This window comes from Meles meles, chromosome 19 (assembly GCF_922984935.1).
Source record: "Meles meles chromosome 19, mMelMel3.1 paternal haplotype, whole genome shotgun sequence".
Classification (NCBI taxonomy): Eukaryota; Metazoa; Chordata; class Mammalia; order Carnivora; family Mustelidae; genus Meles; species Meles meles.
Genome location: NC_060084.1, coordinates 51,692,642 through 51,706,553, shown reverse-complemented (window position 1 = coordinate 51,706,553; position 13,912 = coordinate 51,692,642). Strand labels below are relative to the sequence as shown.

The 13,912-nt window shown below is 39.3% G+C and overlaps 1 pseudogene; it reads right to left on the bottom strand.

The window, feature by feature from the left end:
- Positions 1-4,038: 4,038 nt before the first annotated feature.
- Positions 4,039-4,367, bottom strand: LOC123930763 (annotated as a pseudogene).
- Positions 4,368-13,912: the final 9,545 nt, after the last annotated feature.

Below are 13,912 nucleotides of genomic sequence, written 5' to 3'. Positions count from 1 at the left end.
AAAGTTTTGATGGGTGCTGATCAGATAATTGGCAGAGTCCCTCAATTTGGGTTTGTCTCATGTTTTGTCATAATTAGACTGGAGTTAAGGGTATTGGAAAAATACCACAGAAGTAAGTCAGTGATAAGGCCAGTGCCCTTATCACATCACATTAGACTGAGAGTCTGTCTCTTCCTCTCCCCTTTCCCCTGTTCTCTCTCTCAAATAAATAAATATTTATTATTTTATATGTATTTATTTGACAGAGAGAGAGCACGAACAAAGGGGGAGGGGCAGAGGGAGAGGGACAAGCAGACTCTGCACTGGGTGCAGAGCCCATTGTGGGGCTCAGTCCCCGGCTCAGTCCCCTGACCTGAGCCGAAATCAAGAGTTGGATGCTTAACCAACCAAGCTACCCAGGCACCCCACTAAATAGATCTTTAAAAAAATTAAAAAAAAAAAGATTTTATTTATTCATTTGAGAGAGAGAGCCAGCAAGCACAGGAGTGGGGGCAGGAGCAGGGGCTGAGGGAGAGGGAGATACACTGAGTAGGGAGCCCTGACTTGGGGCTCTATCCCAGGACCCTGAGATCACTACCTGAGCTGAACGCAGATACTTAATCAACTGAGCCACCCAGGGGCCCTGTCAATAAATAAATAAACCATTAAAAAAAAAGACTCATGATATCCACATGACATCACTGGTAATCTTAACACTGATCACTTAGGAAGTGTTTGCCTTGTTTCCCTACTGTATGCTTTGCAGGAAGTTTTCCCCTTTTTATATATATCACAGGTTTTCAAGCTTTATAGTATAATGATTACAACTGATGTTTAATATAACTGTTTGGACTGAGTCAAGGGAAGAGACTGGAAACAGGGAGGTCCAGTTACTTACTATGGCTATTGTAGTAGTTCAGGTGAGAGATGACAGTCATCTGAACTTATAGTGGCAATGGCAGCGATGCATGGAACTGGCAATGGAAGGATGCATTCAAGCATTTCCGGGCAAATGGGTGGCTTATGGTAGCCTTAAAATAAACAGGGCAAGTCAAAGCCATAGTGAAGTACTACTTTGCACCCATGATGATGACTATAATAAAAAATTCAGATAGTAAGTGTTATTGAGGATATGGAGAAATTAGAATACTCATATACTACTGGTGAGGTTAGAAAATGGTGCAGCCACTTTGAAAAACAGTTTGTCAGTTCCTCAAAAAATTAAACTTAAAAAATTTTTTAAAAAAGATTTTATTTATTTATTTGACAGAGAAAGATCACATGTAGGCAGAGAGGCAGGCAGAGGGGGGTCGGGGCAGAAGCAGGCTCCCTGCTGAGCAGAGAACCTGATGCGGGGCTTGATCCCAGGACCCTGAGATCATGATCTGAGCCAAAGGCAGAGACTTAACATACTGAGCCACCCAGGTGCCCCAAATTAAACATTTTTATCATTTGACACTGCAATTCCATTCCTAGGTACATACCCAATAGAAATGAAAACATACATATACAGAAAAACATACATGAATGTTCATAATAACATTATTCATTATAGCCAAATAGTGGAGACCGCCTAACAGTCCACCGACTGATGAATGGATGAACAACATTTGGTTTAGTGGAATATTATTTGGCCACAAAAAGGGATGAACTATTGATACATGCTACAGTATAAATAAACTTTGAAAATATGCTACGTGAAAAAAGCCAATTACAAAAGACCACATATTACATGATTCCATTTATATGAAATGTACAGAATAGGCTTATCTGTAGAGGCAGAAAGTAGATTAGGAGTAGTGGTTGCTTAGGGCTTGGGGGTAAGCAGTGGTCCTGGAGGGATTAGGCCATGATGAGCAGATGGTGCAGAATTTCTTTTTTGGGGTGATAAAGATGTTTTGAAATTGTGATGGTGGTTGCCCAACTCTGTGAATATACCAAAGGCCCTTGAATTATACATTTGAAATAGGTAGATTGGATATATGATCTGTATCTTAGTAAAATTATTACCAAAAAATCAGAGAACATATGGCAGGGGAGCTACACTAGTTCAAACCGCACTTGTTCAAATTGAAGTGCTGGTAGGACATCCGGGTACAGATGTTGTGCAGCTGAGAAGTGAGTTGGGACTAGACATATGTACTGTAAATCATTAACAGAAAGTACTCATTCAGCAGAAAGCAAGATAATCTATTCATTTGGTCCAATTTACTAAACGTGGTAGCTCAGTGGAAGGTTTCAAGCAGGCACTTTTAATATTTAATCACACTGAGTTTGCAGTGTAGCTGAGGACTGATCCCTTCTCTGGCGTTTGAGACAATAGTAATATATATTATTGGTGCTAGCTGATGTCCCTCCTACATTTCAGTTGAATTTCAGTTTAACTGACTTCAATAGGAATTGCTGTCACTTCCTAAAATAGAAACCTTTACAATAAGCGGCTATGCCAATATCCCTTGAGTAGTTTGCAGAGTATTTGGGGATGATGAAAGTTGAAGTTTAAGGTTATATTAATTTAAAATAAATTATTTTGGTATAATTTACAATCTAAGTGTATTTAGAATTAGTTTATCTCCTCACTGAAGGTGATGAGTCAAGCCATAAAACCTAACTGGCTATACGGTTCATCACAGCTATTCTGTATCACCCTCTGTCTACACTTGCCACATCCCTCCCTGTCAACCCCCAGATTACTTTGGGGTAAACAGATTCCACGGTAAGGAAAATTATTGTCAAAAGGGAGAAAAGAATTAATGATTCCAGTAACTTTTAATGATCATGTATCCCTTGTTCAGCGTTAATAAATGCTTAGTTTTAAAATCTCCCGAATGAGATACTTCTTAAATTACAGAAGATGTTGGGCTCTGTTGCTCTTTTAATTCATCAGAATATATGTATTTTTAAAGTAGGCTCCACACCCAGCATAGAGCCCAAAACAGGGCTTGAACTCATGACTGTGAGATCAAGATGTGAACTGAGATCAAGAGTAGGACACTCAACCGACTTAGCCACCCAGATGGGCTTTATCAAAATTGTTTCTTTATTTATTTTTATTTTTATTTTATTTTATCAAAATCGTTTCTTGTAGGGAGTGTCAAAAAAAGTAATTAATATGGCATACTGTGAGATAGCTAGTAAATCTTTAATACAATTGACCCAAGGTTTCATTTGGTAGGTCTAAGACCTGACCTTCTGGCTCTGAAATTCCAAGTTTGAACTTGATTATATGCCTAAATGAATAGGCATTGACCAATGGCAATGACCAGTAGGCAATGACTATGACCAATAGTATGTACCATTTAATTTTTATTAATAAAACAGAAAACCAAACTCAGAGTTTGGTTTGTTCTTATATCTAGTCTGACCATATATGGGGGAAAGGATTCTTTTTATTTTTTGTTTTTTTATTCGACAAACAGATCACAAGTAGGCTGAGAGGCAAGCAGAGAGAGAGGGGAAGCATGCTTCCCACTGTGCAGAGAGCCCAATGCGGGGTTCAATCCCAGGACACTGGGATCATGACCTGAGCCAAAGACAGAGGCTTAACCCACTGAGCCACCCAGGCACACTCCCCTCCTTTTTCTTTTTTAATTTATTTATTTGACAGAGATCACAAGTAGGCAGAGAGGCAGGCAGAGAGAGAGGGGAAAGGATTCTTTATAAGAGAACTTAGATTAGTACTATCAATAAGCTGCTGACATCAAAAGTACCATCAAAAGCTGCTGACTGGAATATCTAAAGTTAAGTAAATGAAATTGTAAAAAAGCAAATTGGGGCATCTGGGTGGCTCAGTTGTTAAGTGTCTGTCTTTGGCTCAGGTCATGATCCCAGGGTCCTGGGATTGAGCCCTGTATTGGACTCCCTGCTTGGCGGGTGGCCTGCTTCTCCCTCTCCTACTTCCCCCTGCTTGTGTTCCCTCTCTCGCTGTCTCTCTCTCTGTCAAATAAATAAATAAAATCTTAAAAGAGCAAATTCAATATTAGAAACTATAGAACTCTCTCCCTCAAAAATCAGGGTCCTTTTAAAATAGTTTTCAACATAGCTCATTCACAACCAAGATCAGTCATAGTGTACCACCCCCAGAGGAAAAAGCTGAGGGAACTCATGGGTAATTTTCACAGTTTGACTGTAAAGTTCAAGATCGAAAGGATGGCTGGTTATCTTTTTAAACTGGACATAAGACACACACATGATAGTTGTTTTGGCTGTTAGTCTTCCAACTAATTCCGTGATTCAAGAGATTTCTTCATCCTGGGGCTCTTTCAATTCAGCGTTTCCACTTTTTCCTAGTGGGTGTATCTTTCCCAAACTCCAGTGGGCCAGTTGATGAACTGAGCTGGAGTGCTAGCGTCGATGCAGGGCCTGAGCAACTCCATTACATCTGCCATGATTGTGATGGAAGCTGTAGCTGGTTTGAGTAGGGTTTTAAAAATACTATATTTGTTGCTGGAAAGTTTAGTAGACAGTCCCTAAATATTTCTATTAGTATTTTTCTGTGCTTATCACCAGGCCATTTATGTCCCAATTATTATTTTGCTTGATATCTTAGTTGACTTTGTGATTTTTTTTTTTTTTTTATGAAGAGTGCTTGTACATTAAGATCCAAATGTTTCTTTTTGTCTTTGGATAAGACAGATTAGTTTTACATTGCTTCTGGTCTAAAATTGGTGTGGCATTACATTTCTTTTTGTACTGCTGGTGATCATCTGATTCTTGGTATAGAATTAGCTCTTCACAGATCTTAAGCTTGAAGCCTTGCTAACTAGATTTATATTACTGTTGAGTAATTTAGGTGCCTGATGGAGAGGAGGGGGGGGTGGGACCATGACTAGACTTAACTCTTCATCTCTATTATGTTTCCCAATTTTTTTTCCTTTTAACTAAAAATATTGTGCCAGAGACTGGTTTCTTTACTTAATTTTTTCTTCATCTCTGAACACTGTGGTTCAAATTAATGCTCTCTCCTGATGCTGTAGCAGCACAGTTTGTCTCAGGGAGAGACTTACTATCTCTTTCACTTTTTCTTTGGAATGGCTCACGTATCTTTGCACCCTCTGGGAAACAGCTTGTGGAAGCTTTTGGTTACCTTGAGCAGAAAGGCTCTGTTTTATTTCTCCCGCGAGCTGCCTGGAAAATTATAACTTCTTAAAACATTGAACAACTTCAGGAAGGGTAGATGTGAATTAATTCCTTAGTGACTACAGTTTGGTTCTATCTCTTGCATATGTAGCAGAATTTTCTCCATTTTTGACATGAAGATGGAAACTATTTTTAGAAATGATGCAGATATCCCCATTTTAAAAAAAGATTTTATTTATTTGAGAGAAAGAGAGCATGAGCAGGGGGAGGGGTAGAGGCAGAAGCAGACCCCTGCCTGACTCTGGGCTCCATCCCAGGACCCTAGGATTATGACCTGAGGTGAAGGCAGACGCTTAACTGACTCAGCCACCCAGGCACCCCCCAATATTTTGAAATCATTTACTTGTTTTTCAGGAGGGCATGGGGAGATGGTGGGTATGTGTGGACATTGGTGTTCATGTAACCAGGTCTCCTAGAAGGGACTTCTTTTGTTTTGATGGTAAATGGTAGTATTGGCAGGGAGCTTGCCAGTATTTTTTTTTTTCCATATGTAAGACTTTATTTTTTAAGGGCAGTATTAGTTTCACAACAAAACTAAGAGGCAGGCACAGAGAGTTCTGATACACTTGTTGCCTACACATGGATAACCTCCCCCATTAGGAACCTCCCCCCATCAGAGTGGTACTTTTGTTACAGTTGATGGAGCTATAATTGGCACATTATAATCACTCAAAGTCCATCATTTCCATTAGAGCTCATGCTTGGTGTTGTTCATTCTGTGTGTTCAGACAAATGCACAATGACATGTATCTACTGTAACAGTATCATACAGAGCTTTTCACTGCCCTGAAAATCCTCTGGGCTTCACCTGTTCATCCCTCCCTCAGAAACCCCTGGAAATTACTGACCGTTTTACTGTCTCTGTATTTTTTCCTTTTCCAGAATGTCATGTAGTTGGAACCACACAGTATTTAGCGTTTATGGGTTGGGCTTATTTCACTTAGTAATATGCATTTAAGGCTCTTCTATTTATCTTCATGATAGCTCACTTCTCTGTAGTGCGGAATATTATTCCACTTGGTTGTACCACGGTGTATTTATCCAACATGGTGAAGGACATCTTGGTTGCTTCCAGGTTTTGGCAATTATGTATAAAGCTGCTGTATATTCATGTGCAGGCTTTTGAGTGGGCATTAGTTCCAGCTTTCTAGGATAAATACCAAGGAGCACAATTTCTGGACCATATGGTAAGAATATGTTTAGTTTTGTAAGAGACTGTCAGACTGTCTTCCAGAGTAGCTATACCATTTTGCATTTCCACCAGCAATGAATGAGAGTTCCTTTTGCTTCACATCTTTGTCAGTGTTCGGTGTTACTAGTGTTTTGGGTTTGGTAATTCTAATAGGTGTATAGTGCTATCTCATTTAAGTTAGCATATTTCCCTGATGACGTATGATGAGTGGAGCATCTTTTCATACTGCTATCTGAATATCTTCTTTGGTGAGGTATCTATTAAGATCTTTGGCCCATTTTTAATCAGGTTGTTTTCTTACTGCTGAATTTTAAGAGTTCTTTACACATTTTGGATAACACTCCTTTATCAGATGTATCTTTTCCAAATATTTTCTTAGTATTGAACTTATCTTCTCATTCTTTTTTTTTTTTTTTTTCTCATTCTTTTGATAGAATTTTTCACAGAGCAGGATTTTAGTTTCAAGGAAGTCTGGCTTCCATATCAAGACATATCAGTTCTTTTGATTTCTCTACATAGATGATCATAACATCTGTGAATAAAGACAGTTTCACTGTTTCCTTCCAAATATATATGCCTTTTATTTCATTTTCTTGTTTTACTGCATTAGCTAGGACTTGCAGAATCATGTTGAAAAGGAGTGGTGAGAGCAGACATCCTTAGCTTCTTCCTGCTCTTAGTGGGAAATTCCTAGTTTCTCACCATTAAGAATGACATTAGAGGGGTGCGTGGGTGGCTCAGTGCTGAAGCCTCTGCCTTTAGCTCAGGTCATGATCTCAGGGTCCTGGGATCGAGCCCCCACATTGGGCTTATTGCTCAGCGGGGAGTCTGCTTTTCTCCCTCTTCTCTCCCTCTGCCCCGCCTCTCCCGCCTCTCCCGCCCCTCCCGCCCCTGCACTTGCACAGGTTCGCTCTTGCCTCCTCTTTCAAAATAAATAAATAAAATCTTTAAAAAAAAAAGGAATGACATTAGCTGTAGGTTTTTTGTAGGTATTCTTTATCAAGTTGAGGGAGTTGCCCCTCTTTTCTTAGTTTACTGATAGTTTTTATCGTGTTAGATTTTGTCAAATTTTTTTTTGCATCTTTGATACAACTGTGATTTTTCATTTTTAGCTTGTTCTTCTGATGGATTACATTAATTGATTTTTGAATGTTGAACCAGCCTTTTCATATTTGGGATAAATCCCACTGATTTTGATCATGTTGTGTAATACTGATTTGTTAATATTTTGTTGAGGATTTTTGCTTTTGTGTTCATGAGAGATAATTGATCAGTAGTTTCCTTTTCCTGTAATGTCTTTATCTGGTTTTGGTATTGGGGTAACTCTTGTTTCATAGAATAAAGTAGGAAGTGTTCCCTCTGCTTCTATCCTCTGCAAGAGATTATAGAGAATTGGTGTAATTTTTTCCTTAAATATTTGATAGAATTCACCAGTGAATGCATCTGAGCCTGGTGCTTTCTGTTTTGGAAGGTCATTAATTATTATTTTTTAGAAGGTTATTAATTATTTTTTTCAATTTCTTTAATAAAGAGACAGGCCTATTCATAATTCTTCTTGTGTGAGTTTCAGAAGATTTTATTTTTCAAGGAATTGCTCCATTTCATCTAAATTATCAAATTTATGGACATAGAGTTGTTCATAGTATTCCTTTATTATATTTATTTATTTATTTATAAAAAAATTTGTTTATTTAATTGACAGAGCAAGAACAAGCAGGGAGAGTGGCAGGCAGAAGGAGAGAGAGAAGCAGGCTTCCCTCGATTCCAGGACACTGGAATCATGACCTGAGCCAAAGGCAGACGCATAACCCACTGAGCCACCCAGGCACCCCTTTATTATCCTTTCAGTGTCCATTATGGAGACTTTATGGGGATCTATAGCGATGTCCTCTCTTTCATTCTTATATTGATAATTTGTGTTCTTTTTCTTTTTTCTCAGCCTAAGTGTAGGCTTATCAATTCTATTGTTCTTTTCAAAGAACCAGCTTTTTTTTTTTTAAGATTTTATTTATTTATTTGACAGAGAAATCACAAGTAGGCAGAGAGGCAGGCCGAGAGAGCCTGCTGAGCAGAGAGCCCAATGTGGGGCTTGATCCCAGGACCCTGAGATCATGACCTGAGCTGAAGGCAGAGGCTTTAACCCACTGAGCCACCCAGGTGCCCCTAAAGAACCAGCTTTTGATTTTAATGATTTTATTTATTGACTCTCTGTCTTCACTTTTTGCTATAATTCTTGTTATTTCTTTTCTTCTGGGTTTAGTTTTCCATTTTTCAAGTTTCCTAAATAGTAACTTAGATTATTGATTTTAGAGCTTTTTTTTTTTTTAAATATTTTATTTATTTATTTGACAGAGAGAGATCACAAGTAGATAGAGAGGCAGGCAGAGAGAGAGAGAGGGAAGCAGGCTCCCTGCTGAGCAGAGAGCCCGATGCGGGACTCGATCCCAGGACCCTGAGATCATGACCTGAGCCGAAGGCAGCGGCTTAACCAACTGAGCCACCCAGGCGCCCCGATTTTAGAGCTTTTTTGAAAAATAATATATTCAGCACCATAAATTTCCTTCTAGGCACTGCTGTTGTTGCATCCCACAAATTTTGGTAAATCTTTTTTTTTTAATATATATATATATATTTTTATTTGACAGAGAGAAATCATAACTAGGCAGAGAGGCAGGCAGAGAGAGAGGAGGAAGCAGGCTCCCTGTGGAGCAGAGAGCCCGATGCGGGGCTCGATCCCAGGACCCTGAAATCATGACCCGAGCCGAAGGCAGAGGCTTTAACCCACTGAGCCACCCAGGCGCCCCAAATTTTGGTAAATCTTGTTTCATTTTCACTTACTTAAAAATATTTACAGATTTCTCTTGAGATTTCTTCTTTGACCCATGTATTATTTAGAAGTGAGTTTTTGGTTTTTTTGTTATTTTTTTTTTTAAAGATTTTGAAATTTATTTGACAGACAGTGAGAGGGAACAGAAACAGGGGGGACAGCAGAGGGAGAAGTAGGCTTCCCACTGAGCAGGGAGCCCAGTGCAGGCTCAATCTGAGTACCCTGGGATCGTGGCCTGAGCTGAAGGCAGACGTTAACGACGGAGCCACTCAAGCGCCCCTAAAAGTGAGTTGTTTAATCTCCATATATTTTGGGATTTTCCAGATATCTTTCTGTTAGATTTCTAGTTTAATTCAGTTGTGGACTGGTTCAGACTTTGTATGACTTTTTGTTTTTTGAGTTTGTTAAGGTGTTTTATGGCCCAGGATGTGGTCTTGGGAAAGATGTGTATTCTGCTGTTACTGGATGAAATAGTCTGCGGATGTCAGTTATATTCAGTTGATTGATGGTGTTGTTGAATTCCACTCCATCCTTAGTGATTTTCTGCCTGGTGATGTTCAGTCTTTATTGTCTTTGCTTTTTTTTTTTTTTTTAATATTTTTATTTATTTGACAGAGGTTACAAGTAGGCAGGCAGAGAGAGAAGGAGGGGAAGCAGGCTCGATCCCAGGACCCTGGGATCATGACCCGAGCCGAAGGCAGAGGCTTTAACCCACTGAGCCACCCAGGTGCCCCCATTGTCTTTGCTTTTTAATTTTGAAGGTTTCTGTTGAGATACCTCAAACTCAGTGATATTTTCCTCAGTGATTCTTTCCATGTCCAGTCTACTAGTAAGCCCATCAAAGCTATTCTTCGTTTTTGTTACAGGTTTTTTTTTTTTTTTGAAATATCTTTCAGGGCTTTTTGTTTTTTTTCTCAGGATTTCCATCTCTGCATTGCCCATCTGTGCTTGCATGCTGTCTACTTTATCTGTTAGAGCCCTTAGCACATTAATCCTACTTCTTTCAAATTTCCAGTCTGATATTTCCAGCATTCGTGCTATGTCTGGTTCTTGTGCTCACTCTGTCCCTTCAAATTACGTGGTTTTTTTTTTTTTCCTTTTGGTTTGTCTTGTAAGTTTTTCTTGAGAGCTGGACATGATGTATTGGGTAAGGGAACTGCTGTAAATACGCCTTTGGTAATGTGGTGGTATTAAGGAGGGCAAGTGTTCCATAGTATGTCTCAGTCTTGTTAGGAACAGAGTGCCCTGGAGTGTCTCAGTATGGTTCCTGGAAGCATGAGGGGATTTTTATCTGATAATTCTGTGAAAAACTGGTCAGTCTCCTGGAGGTAACAAAAATGTGCTCCATCCTCATGACTGGGTCTCCCTGAAGTTTTTAACTCTCAGATTGTCCACACTGAGCCTCCAGCAATTTGTTAGTTACAGCTGAGCTTTTCCTTCTCTGGCCCTGGTTCCATGGTGGTTTGTCCTCCTGAGTATGTCTGTTCTGGTAATCTGGGAGTCTTTGGATTTGCCGTCTGTCCGTCTTGAGGGCAGTAGTTTGCCCCTACCTCCTTTAGGGATCCAAGAAGAGTTGTTGATTTTTCAGTTTGTTCAGCTTTTTACTTATTAGGATGGAGTGGTGACTTCCAAGCTCCTAGTATGTGAACTGGAAACTGGAAGTCCAACCCAGCTGTTTTTCAAGTTCCAGTATTAACTTCTTATTTTCACGTAGGTTCAGACTTACAATGGTAATTTTAATCTTGGCAGTTCTTCCATCTCTCCTTTTCACGACTTTGTCATTCTTAATGAATACAAGTTTAATGAATACAAGTTATTTTATAGAATGTCCCTCAATTTGTGTTGTGTCATGATTAGATTCTGGTTGTACATTTTTTGCAGGAATGTTACTGAAATGATGTTCTTTTCCGTGCATGGTATCAGGAGGTAAATGGTATCAGTAGACTTTCATTACTTGGCTTAGGTAGTGTCTAACACATATAAAGGTTCTATTTTTCTGGTTTTTTTGGGGGAGGAGAATACGTTAATTAATACTGGGCAATTATTTATCCCCACCAAACTTCCTTGTGTTAGCAACCATTGATGATTCCTGCTTGAATTAGTTACTACTCTCAATGGTTTCCAAATGATGACTTTCTAATTCCATCATCATTCTTCATATATTTGTTAGCTTGTATTTTGCTGTGAAGCAGAAATTTTCCTTTTGCTTATTTATATCACTATGGATTCATGGATTCATAATTTATTCTGTAGATTCTCGTCTGTTACTGTTTTATGTATGTATGTATGTAATTTATTTATTTATTTAATATTTTATTTATTTGACAGAAATCACAACTAGGCAGAGAGGCAGGCAGAGAGAAAGGAGGAAGCAGGCTCCCCATGGAGTAGAGAGCCGGATGCGGGGCTCAATCCCAGGACCCTGGGATCATGACCCGAGCCGAAGGCAGAGGCTTTAACCCACTGAGCCACCCAGGTGCCCCTATGTATGTTATTTATGTAGAGAGAGTGGGCACACGAGTGAGTGGAGGGAGGGGCAGAAGGAGAGAGTCAGAAAATCTCAAGCAGACTCCACACTGAGTGTGGCAGAGCCCAATACCAGTTTAATCCCCCCTCTTCCCCCGACCTTGAGATCATGACCTGAGATGAAATCAAGAGCCAGTTGTTTAACTGAATGATCCACCCAGGTGCCCCATATTGTTATTTATTTTGATGCTTTAATTGTCCCATCTATGGGTGAAAGCTCCTTCAATCCAACTTCTGTGTCTAGTATTATTTTTTTTTGTTTTTAATTTTTACTTATCAGTGCATATTTTTTTTTGATTTTTTGAAGTAATACTTCTTTCAGACAATTGAATAAAATAAAATAAAATTAGAGAGAAAGATATAAAAATACCTGTATCCTATTATTATTATTATTTTTAAAAGATTTTATTTATTTATTTGACAGAGAGAGAGATGACAGGTAGGCAGAGAGGCAGGCAGAGAGAGAGGAAGGGAAGCAAGCTCCCTGCTGAGCAGAGAGCCTGATGCGGGGCTCGAGCCCAGGACCCTGAGATCATGACCTGTGCTGAAGGCAGAGGCTTTAATCCACTGAGCCACCCAGGTGCCCCCTGTATCCTATTATTGTCTATGTATTGACATACTGTCTTTCAGCCTTTGCTTTCATTACATTTTTCTTTAAACAAATATCTATATTTTAAAGTTTTTATTTAAATTCTAGTTAGATAACATAGGTGTAATATTAGTTTCAGTAGTAGAATTTAGTGATTTACTTACATACAACACCCAGTGCTCATCATAGCAGGTGCCTCCTTAGTACCCATCACCCATTTAGCCCATCCTCCCAGCCACCTACCTCCAGCATCACTCAGTTTGTTCTCTATAGATAAGAGGCTCTTTTATGGTTTGCCTCTATTTTTCCCACTATGTTCATCTGTTTTGTTTCATAAAGTCCACATATGAGTGAAATTGTTTTTTCATATGAGTGAAATTATGTGGTATTTGTCTTTTCTGGCTGACTTCGCTTAGTATAATAAACTTTGGCTCCATCCATGTTGTTGCAAGTGGCAAGATTTCATTCTTTTTGATGGCTGAGCAATATATATATACACACCACAGAATATTACTCATTGCATTTTTAAATGTAGTAGAGATAGAACTAAAGACAAAGATTTGCATCTCAGTTTTTTTTTTAACTTGTCATTAGAAGCATTTCTTGAGCTACTAAGAACTCTTTCAAAGCAGTATGTTTCATAACTGAATATCTCTATGACCCAGATGCACCAGTGATGCCCTGATGCCTGCCTGTTGCCTCTGCTTTTGGATGGCATTCTCCTTCACCATCTGGAAGAAAACTCCAGTTCCCTCTCTCTTCTCCTCTTCCACATCCCGTTTGTATTGTTTTCTTTTTCAGCACACTCCTTGTCCATTCTCTTGTAGAGCATTTGGGGAGCCAGCAAAAGGCCAAAGTGGCAGAAGCACAGAGAGCAGAGAGGAGAGTGACCCCAGATATGAGGTAGAGCACTGTCCTCTTGCTAGGGATAGAGCAGTTGGTGGTGGGGTGGAGGGTGGAGATAGACAATGACTAGATGAGAAATCAGTAGATAATCACATCAGGAGGTGGAAAATGAAAGGGAGTAGAATGGAGAGAATATTGGGGGTGGGTAACCACAATTTTATTTTTTTAATTTTGTTTTTATTTTTATTTTATTTTAAAGACTTATTTATTTGAGAGAGAGAGAACACAAGTAGGGGAAGGGACAGAGGGAGAAGGAGAGAGAGAAGCAGACTTGCCGCTGAGCACAGAGTCCAGTGTGGGGCTGGATTCCAGGGCCTGAAGATCATGACCTGGGCCGAAGTCAGAAGCTTAACCAACTTAGCCACCCAGATGCCCTGGTGGCTGCTATTATAGATAGGCAGGCAGGGAAGACATCTCTGGGGAGGTGATATTTGAGCAAAGACCTGGTGTTTTATAGATGAGAAAGTTCAGAGAGGTGAAGCAACCTTCCTAAGGTTATAAGGAAGATGTAGTATTAAATTTCTTTCTTTCTTTTTTTTAAAGATTTTATTTTTTTATGTAACCTCTACACTCAGTGCTCAAACTCACAACCCCAAGATCAAGAGTCACATGCTCTTCTGACTGAGCCAGCTGGGGGACCCTGTTTCTTATTTCTTTTCTTTCCTTTCCTTCTTTTTTTTTTTTTAAAGATTTTACTTTTTTAAAAATTTATTTGACAGACAGAGATCACAAGTAAGCAGAGAAGCAGGCAGAG